The following is a 9,267-nucleotide window of genomic DNA, read 5'->3' as shown; positions in this document are numbered from 1 at the left end:
GTATCAGAGCCTCGGTGGTGTTTGATCCATCCTGGGCGCCGGCGGTGTCTGATCCGTCGGAGCGATGGCCGGCAGCGATGACGAGAAGGTGAAGCAGAAGAAACAGGAAGAAGAGGCCGCGGTGGAGGCGTCGGCGCTTGGCAAGTCCCTGGCCCGTCTCTCCACCGAGGAGGGGTCGGGGGTGCGTGTTGTCGAGCGAATCATGCACGGCGGCGGCGGCGGCGCGCCTCCGATGATGCTCACGCGCACCAATTACTCTGATTGGGCCATGATCACTAAGCTGCAGTTGCAGGCCGATGAGCTATGGCGCGTGGTGGAGACAGGCCAATGCACGGACCGAGACGATCGGCGCGCCATGATCGCTCTTCTAAAGGGGGTGCCGCCGGAGCTGGTGCGGATCCTGGGCGCCAAGGCCACTGCCAAGGAGGCATGGGACACTCTGAAGACGATGCGGGTCGGCGTCGAGTGCGTGCGCGAGGCCAAGGCGCAGACTCGTCGCTCGGAGTACGAGTCGCTCCGGTACAAGGACGGCGAGGGAATCGAGTCGTACGTGATGCAACTCAGGATGATCGTCGACGAGCTGCAGGCGCTCGGTGATCCCGTGGACAAGCACAAGGTCGTCCTCAAGGTGCTCCGCACCGTGCCACGCCCGTACCGCGAGATGGCCGTGGCGATCGAGTCGCTCGTCGACACCAAGCAGCTCTCCCTTGAGGAACTCTGCGGCCGGCTCCTTGTCGTTGAGGAGCGTGAGCGTGAGGAAACCCCTGCCCCCGGCGCGCAACTGCTGTACACCATCGACCAGTGGCGTGCGCACGAGAAGCTGCTGGAGCACGGTGGCGCGTCCTCAGGCTCTGGAGCAGGGCGTGGGCGCGGGAATGGCAAGCCCAAGAACCTCCAAGGCGGGGGCGGCTGTGGCCAGAGCGGTGGCCGCGGCAATGGTGGTCCGGCGACGCCCAAGCGAAAGGGTAACTGCCGCTACTGCGGCATCCCAGGTCACTGGGCCAAAGAATGCCGCAAGAAGGAGAGGGACCAGCGGGAGCAGCTGGACCAACAGGCAAACGTCGCCCAGGTCGACGTCGAACAACCGGGCTTGCTGCTGGCCACCTGCGCGGTGGTGAACGGCGAGAGCGCGAATGGCGGTGCACGCGAACCAGGCGTGGAGATCTTCCTCAACGAAGCACGGGTCATGCCCGTGGCGACGGACGACGACCGGTGGTATCTCGACACCGGCGCCAGCAACCATATGACGGGGCGCCGCGACATGCTCTCGGAGCTCGGCGAGACGGTACGGGGTACTATTCGTTTTGGTGACGGCTCGGTTGTGTAGATTTGTGGGCGCGGCGTTGTGCTCTTCACGTGCCGCAACGGTGAACATAGCGCGCTCGCCGACGTCTACTACATCCCGCAACTACGCACAAGCATCGTCAGCATCGGCCAGCTCGATAAGCACGGCTGCAAAGGCGTGATCGAGGAGGGAGAACTCTGCCTGTATGACAGGCAGAGGCTGCTGCTTGCGCGGGTGCGGCGGACGAGCAACCGGCTGTACGCCGTGGCTCTGAACTTGGCCGTACCCGTGTGCCTCCTCGCCGGAGTTCAGAACGACGCATGGAGGTGGCATGCAAGGTTCAGGCACCTGCACTTCCGCGCGCTGCATGATCTCGGTGCAAAGGGCATGGTGCGCGGCATGCCAGCGATCGCGCACCTCGACCAGTTCTGCGAAGGGTGCACCATTGGGAAGATGCATGGCACTCCCTTCCCGCGCGCATCATCGTACCGCGCGGAGAGCGCGCTCGAGCTCGTGCACGACGACCTGTGTGGTCCGGTCACTCCGGCGACGGCCAGAGGTAACAAGTACTTTCTTTTGATAGTTGACGATTTCAGCAGATACATGTGGCTTGAGGTACTGAAAAGCAAGGATGAGGCATTTCGGTACTTCAAGAAGATCAAGGAACACGCGGAGCTGCAAGGAAATGCCAAGCTCCGGGCGTTCCGCACAGACAGAGGTGGCGAGTTCACCTCGAACGAATTCGCCGCCTACTGTGAGGAACTGGGGATCCAGAGGAACACGACGACGCCGTACTCCCCTCAACAAAATGGGGTGGTCGAACGGAGGAACCAAACTGTTGTGGAGATGGCGCGCAGTCTCATGAAGGCCATGGGCGTGCCGTGCGCGTTCTGGGGCGAGGCCGTGCGCACCGCCGTCCACATCCTCAACCGGTCGCCGACCAGAAGCCTGCAGGGCATCACGCCATACGAGGCGTGGCACAAGAAGAAGCCAGCGGTGGACTACTTCCGCACCTTTGGCTGTGTCGCCCATGTCAAGCTCGTCGGACCGGGGGTGACCAAGTTGGCGGACAGATCGCGCCCTGGCATCTTCCTGGGGTACGAGCCCGGGACGAAGGGCTATCGGGTGTACGACCCGATTGGCAAGCGTCTGTACATCACATGTGATGTGCGTTTCGAGGAGGACCGGCGCTGGGACTGGTGCAAGGACGCCGGCGACTCTGTGCACGCCCGCGAGTTCACTGTTGTGTACTCCGACGCGGGTGCGCCTGTAAGCACGACCTACACCGTGACGCCTGAGGTGGTGGGATCACCGCGAGCGCCTGCAACGCCAACTGCTCCAAGTTCACCAGTTCCATCGCATTCCCCTCGGACGCCCGTGTCCGGCGACTCGAGCGTGGGCGCGTCAAGTGCGTCGAGCACGCCAGCTTCAAGTGCCAGTCCGTCTACGCCAACACAGAAGTTCTACGACCCCGAAGATGGGTGGGTGACTCCGCCCACCGGCGAGTCATTCGATGCCGAGGGGGTGCCCGTCCACTTCAAGTCGATGGAGTACGTGATCGATCACGCTCCAGAGTGCACGCTGGAGTACAGTGGGCTCTGTCTCTCTGCTGCAGAAGAGCCTGCGTCCGTCGACGATGCTCTGAAGGAGCCGGCATGGTGGGATGCGATGGAGGCGGAGATGGAGTCAATCCGCGCCAACAACACCTGGGAGCTTGCCACGCTCCCATCGGGCCACCGTGCGATCGGCCTAAAGTGGGTGTACAAAGTGAAGCGAGACCCGGCCGGCAACATCATCAAGCACAAAGCATGGCTGGTGGCAAAGGGCTATGCATAAAAATAAGGGTCGAGTTCGATGAGGTCTTCACGCCTGTTGCCCGGCTGGAGACAGTGCGCGTCCTGCTCGCCATGGCTGCGCACCGGAGCTGGAGAGTGCACCACATGGATGTGCGCTCGGCCTTCCTCAACGGTGAACTGGAGGAGGAAGTGTATGTGCACCAGCCAGCAGGTTTTGTCGACAACAATGAAGTTCACAAAGTGCTCAAGCTGCGGAAGGCGCTGTACGGGCTCAGGCAGGCGCCACGAGCATGGAACGCCAAGCTGGACCTCACACTGCAATCACTTGGGTTCGCAAGGTTCCAGTTGGATCATGCCATGTACAGGTGCGGAGATGACTCAGCATTTCTGCTGGTAGGGGTGTACGTCGACGATCTGATTATCACGGGCACTTCTGCTGACGCCATTGAGGGGTTTAAGACCCAGATGCAGGAACTCTTCTAGATGACAGACCTTGGGTTGCTCAGTTACTATCTTGGCATTGAAGTGAAGCAAGAGCGTGGCATGATCACTGTCTGTCAGTCCGGATATGCAGCCAAGATCTTCGAAGATGCTGGAATGAGTGACTGCAACCCGAGCTTGACACCCATGGAGCATCGCCTGAAAGTTGTCAAGAACACTGGAGAGGCAGTGGATGCAACCAGGTATCGCAGTATCATTGGGAGTCTGAGATATCTGGTGAATACTCGCCCGGATATTGCATATGCTGTAGGTGTGGCCAGCAGGTTCATGGAAGCACCAGGAAAGCAGCACTGGGCGATCATCAGACAGATTCTGAGGTATGTTCGAGGCACACTGAACTACGGATGCACTTACAAGGCAGGAGAAGGGACTGTTCCGACAGGGTTCAGCGACAGCGACCACGCCGGCGATCTGACAGACAGGAAGAGCACGACAGGTCTGGTGTTTTTCATGGGGCCTAGTGTCATCACTTGGAGCTCACAGAAACAGAAGATCGTGGCTTTATCTTCCTGCGAGGCCGAGTATATTGCAGCAGCCACTGCAGCAACACAGGCTGTTTGCCTCAGAGGACTAGTTTCAGAGATGCTTGTAACAGAGAAGCAGAAAGTGCAGCTCAAGATCGATAACAAGTCAGCGATAGAGCTGAGCAAAAATACAGTGCACCACGAGAGGAGTAAACACATTGATCTGAGGTATCACTACATTAGAGAGTGTGTTGAAGAAAGAAAAGTGGAGGTTGAGCATGTCCGGACTGAAGATCAGTTGGCTGATATACTGACAAAGTCGCTTGGGCGTGCAAAATTCACAGAGCTACGGTGCAGACTTGGGATCATTCAGGTCAAGTGAGAGCAATAGGATTAGGGGGTGATTTGAAGTATAATCCTAGTTGCTAGTTTCAGTTTTTCTCTAAGTTGCCTTAGCTGAATAAGTGGCCGGTAGCGTGTGTATGTCCACGTCCGGTTCAGTCTTTTTCTTCAGTTAGTTCAGTTAGCGCCGGCAAGACCGCTTCCATGGGATGGCGTGGAACTTCAGCAGTTTTGACGGCGGCGTAGTCGCTCGCGCAAGCTTAGCATCGTGGGATGGCACGATCAGTAGGTTGGGTGTGTGTGGGCGTGATCTCCTTTGTATTCGGCAACTCGTTTGAGCTCTGGATAAATAACAGAAAGACCAAAAAAGCTGCAGTCAGTTGGGCAGCGCAAAACTCTCTATCAGACTTCTTCCTCCTCCCGATCCATTCTTCCTCCTCTCTTCTCTCGCGTTCGGTTGGCCAATTTCTGCAACAACACCGCCCACCTCCACTTCTTTCCCCGGCGACGGCTACCCTGCAAGATTTTTGCTGGAACCCGCATCCGCTCGTGCTACAACCGGGTCACAGAATTGCTGCGGGCCACAGCATCGCCTGCGGCCACGGACGATGTTGTGGTGCGCAGCGAGATTTTTTCTGCCATAGAAAAGCTGCAACCGGTTGTCTAGAAGCTACAACCGGCATCACAGAAGCTGCAACGACGGCGGCGGACGGCGGGATGACAATAATTCTTCCAAGCGAACTAACCCAATTTCTTTTGCTACTATCGCCTTTGTTTTTTGCTGGAACTAGCATCCTCTTTTGCTACCACTATCATGTTTTTTTGCTGGAACGAGAGAATTTTTTGCTATCACCATCTTTGGATTTTGCTGGAACCAGGCATTTTTTTGCTACCACCGGCTTTGTGTTTTGCTCGAACTAGCATCCATATTTGCTACAATCGTGTGGGGTTTTTGCTGGAACAAACACATTTTTGCTAACACCGTCTTTTCGTTTTGCTGGAACCGGCCCAATTTTTTGCTACCACTGCCTTTGGTTGGGAGCGGCGTCGTGCCGCCATTAATGCTACGATAGGGTCGGCAGGACCTGCGAGGGGGAATGGTTTTTGTGGCCGGCGACCATGAATCGGCGACCATGAACCTACGTGGGGGCAACAATGAATGCATGGAAGATGGGGAAAATTTGCTAGTGGTCAATTGTTTTTGTTGCGATTTGATGACAGCGAGCATCGGCAGCGAGCTTCGAGGGCCAGCAAACCGGCGAGGGGGAGCAGCGAGCAACCTGGTGAGGGGAGCGGGGAGCTCACCCGGGAGCACACGGACATCTGCTGGAGGAGGAGGATTAGCTACGAGGATGGGGTGTTTTTCCTGGAAGCGTTGACTAGATAAAGAAACACAGGTCAGGGATTGAGATGCCAGATCGGAAGGACCTGACTGACTGCATCTGGCGGATGGGACGCGACCGGCCGAAACTTTCGGCCGGCGCGCCGGCGCCTATCATCGCCCTTCGTTAAATGGGTTTTTAGCGTGACCCAACCTGGCCCAGAGAGCGCGCCGGAAAAACAGGCTAGGCATAATTAATTATTATCCATCCATCTATCTATCTATCTATCTATCTATTATATACTTAAAACGACATAAAATGAACGGCTCAGATTATGTAGTAAAAAATAGTTAAAAAGAATGGTTGTGATTTAAAGAAACTAAGTACGTACGTATGCATGTATTCTTATTGCATACGATAGAATAGAATAGAATAAAAGGAAGGAAGAATCTCCATTGTAATCATGTACACGTAAAGATATTATAAGGGAGACGTGCAGATGTAGGTCAGGGGAGAATAGAAGGAGAAGTAAGAGCAACTCCAATGGGGTGACCCATTTCGTCCGCTGGCGTTCGTTTGGGTCGGTGCGGACATAAATGACGTCCCAACGCACCGATTAAAACGGACGCGCGTCCGCTTGGCGTCCGCATGGCGACCCATTCTCGGCCCATTTTTAAGCCGGATTTGCGTCGGCGCGGACACGAGCCGGACGCGCGCGCCTACTCCTCTCCCTGGGCCTGCCGGTCGGTGGCAGCCACCACCATTTTACCCCATTTCCCCCAAAACCCTCCTGCCCACGCGCGCTTCCGCCCCACACCCGCCATGGACGATGACCTCGACCTCGACGCCGCCGCCGGCCACGCCTCCCTCGCCTCGTCCGGCATGCCGATCGCCCCCTCCGGCAAAGGCAAGCCTCGTGCCCCGCGCAAGACCGCCGTCGCGCCCAAGCCAAAGAAGGCACTGACGCCCGAACATCGGGCAAGAGAGTCGGCCAAGAGGAAGTACCGGAGGCACGCCGCGGACGCGAGGGATGAAGCCGTCGCGGCTGCCGCCGCCGCGCAGCAAGAGGTCACCAACGCCCGCGTCGCGGCGGCAACGAGGGAGGCGCTCTATATGCTTGGGTTAAACCCTAGCCAACACGGCCTCGTGAATGCCGCCGTCGCCGCGGCCAGCACCGGCTCATCGGCGTTCGCTCGGATGGTGCTGCCCGACTCGCACCGCGCATCGGCTTGCACCCCGATGCTCGGATTCCACGTGTATATGCATGCCTCCCGCCTCTCCGGGGAGTGATCGCCCGACGTGAGCGTCGTGGCGCCTTCCACGCCTGCGTCCGCAGCCATTGACATCAACGCCATACCGGTGGTCGGTGGCTCGTCATCCGGAGGTGCGAGGAAACACACGCGGCAGATGCCGGCCGGCATGCTACCGGATGCCCACAACCTGTTTGACGGAATGCCAGCCGCAGGCGACGAGGACTACATGCAGAACCGCATCTTCTAGGATGGTGCGCCGGCCGCTGGCTATGATCCCGACGAGACACAAAGCCAGGACGGCCGCGGGGCGTTCACGTCGGCCGCTAGCTATGATCCCGATCAGGCGACCTTCATGCGTGATCAGGTTGGCATGGACCTGGACGGCTTCCCACTTGACCACGAATTTCGGGACGACTACGGGCAAGAGGAAGAGGACGAGTGCGACATCGAAGCGGAACCTTTGTTCGAGGATGAGCTCGCCAACCAAGCCGTCGGGCCGAAGCCGAAGCGCAAGAGCAAGCGGACGAAGGCATACACGGCGGCCGAGGAAAACCTTCTTTGCAAGTGTTGGCGAGACATTGGAGAAGACCCCAAGACCGGCGCCGAACAAAAGCATTCAACTTTTTGGATTCGTGTGCACCGGGAGTTTCATGAGCGCAAGAAGTTCCCGCCTTACCAAATTGTGAGCACGCGGGGGTGAGTGTCCATTTCGAAGTGATGGAGGGTGATCCAACAAAAGTGCAACAAGTTTTGTGCCACTCTTAAGAGCGTCAATGAAGGAAATATGCCCTAGAGGCAATAATAAAGTTGTTATTTATATTTCCTTATATCATGGTAAATGTTTATTATTCATGCTACAATTGTATTAACCGAAAACTTAGTACATGTGTGAATACATAGACAAAACCTAAGTGTCCCTAGTATGTCTCTACTTGACTAGCTCATTTATCAAAGATGGTTATGTTTCCTAACCATAGACATGTGTTGTTATTGTTGGGGAACGTAGTAATTTCACAAAAAATTCCTACGCACACGCAAGATCATGGTGATGCATAGCAACGAGAGGGGAGAGTGTTGTCTATGTACCCTCGTAGACCGTAAGCGGAAGCGTTATATCAACGCGGTTGATGTAGTCGTACGTCTTCACGATCCGACCGATCCAAGTACCGAAAGCACGGCACCTCCGAGTTCTGCACACGTTCGGCTCGGTGACGTCCTCGCCTTCTCGATCCTGCAAGAGGGGCGAAGTAGTAGATGAGATCCGGCAGCACGACGGCGTGGTGACGGTGTTGGTGAAGAACAATCTTCGCAGGGCTTCGCCTAAGCACTACGAAAACTATGATGAAGGATAAACTAGAGGGGACGGGATTGCCGGCACACGGCTTGGTGTTTCTTGATGTGTCTTTCGTGCTAGCCATGCCCCTCTATTTATATGTTGAGCCATGGGGTCGAAACTTGTAGCAAAAGCCTCCTCAAAGTCGGTTTTGCCCGAAAGGAAAGAGTCCCACTCGGACTCCAGGACCAAACGCCACAATCCTTGGCGTCTGGCCCAGAGCCAGACGCCAGGGTCTCCGGCGTTTGGCCCCCTGGCCTCCGCAAAACTCCTTTTGCACCGACTTATAGTCCTGTGGGCCTGACCCCTTGGCCTAACCATGTCATCCAATATATGAATCTTTACCTCCGGACCATTCTGGAGCTCCTCGTCATGTCCGTGATCTCATTCGGGACTCCGAACAACATTCGGTCACCAACATACATAACTCATAGTACTATATCGTCAATGAACGTTAAGTGTGCGGACCCTACGGGTTCGAGAACTATGTAGACATGACCGAGACACCTCTCTTGTCAATAACCAATAGCAGGACCTGGATGCCCATATTGGCTCCTACATATTCTACGAAGATCTTTATCGCTCAGACCGCATAACAACATACATTGTTCCCTTTGTCATCGACATGTTACTTTCTCGAGATTCGATCGTCGGTATCTCAATACCAAGTTCAATCTCGTTACCGGCAAGTCTCTTTACTCGTTCTGTAATACATCATCTCGCAACTAACTTACTAGTTGCAATGCTTGCAAGGCTTAAGTGATGTGCATTACCGAGAGGGCCCAGAGATACCTCTCCGACAATCGGAGTGAGAAATTCTAATCTCGAAATACGCCAACTCAACAAGTACCTTCGAAGACACCTGTAGAGCACCTTTATAATCACCCAGTTACGTTGTGATGTTTGGTAGCACACAAAGTGTTTCTCCGGTAAACGGGAGTTGCATAATCTCATAGTCATAGGAACATGTA

General features: G+C 56.0%; 1 pseudogene; it reads left to right on the top strand.

Annotated features, from left to right (window-relative positions):
• Positions 1–6,949: 6,949 nt before the first annotated feature.
• Positions 6,950–7,663, top strand: LOC119273175 (annotated as a pseudogene).
• Positions 7,664–9,267: the final 1,604 nt, after the last annotated feature.

Source organism: Triticum dicoccoides, chromosome 3A (genome assembly GCF_002162155.2).
Source record: "Triticum dicoccoides isolate Atlit2015 ecotype Zavitan chromosome 3A, WEW_v2.0, whole genome shotgun sequence".
NCBI classification, from domain to species: Eukaryota; Viridiplantae; Streptophyta; class Magnoliopsida; order Poales; family Poaceae; genus Triticum; species Triticum dicoccoides.
Note: the sequence above shows the minus strand (reverse complement) of the source record. Positions and strands in the feature narration are given on the sequence as shown.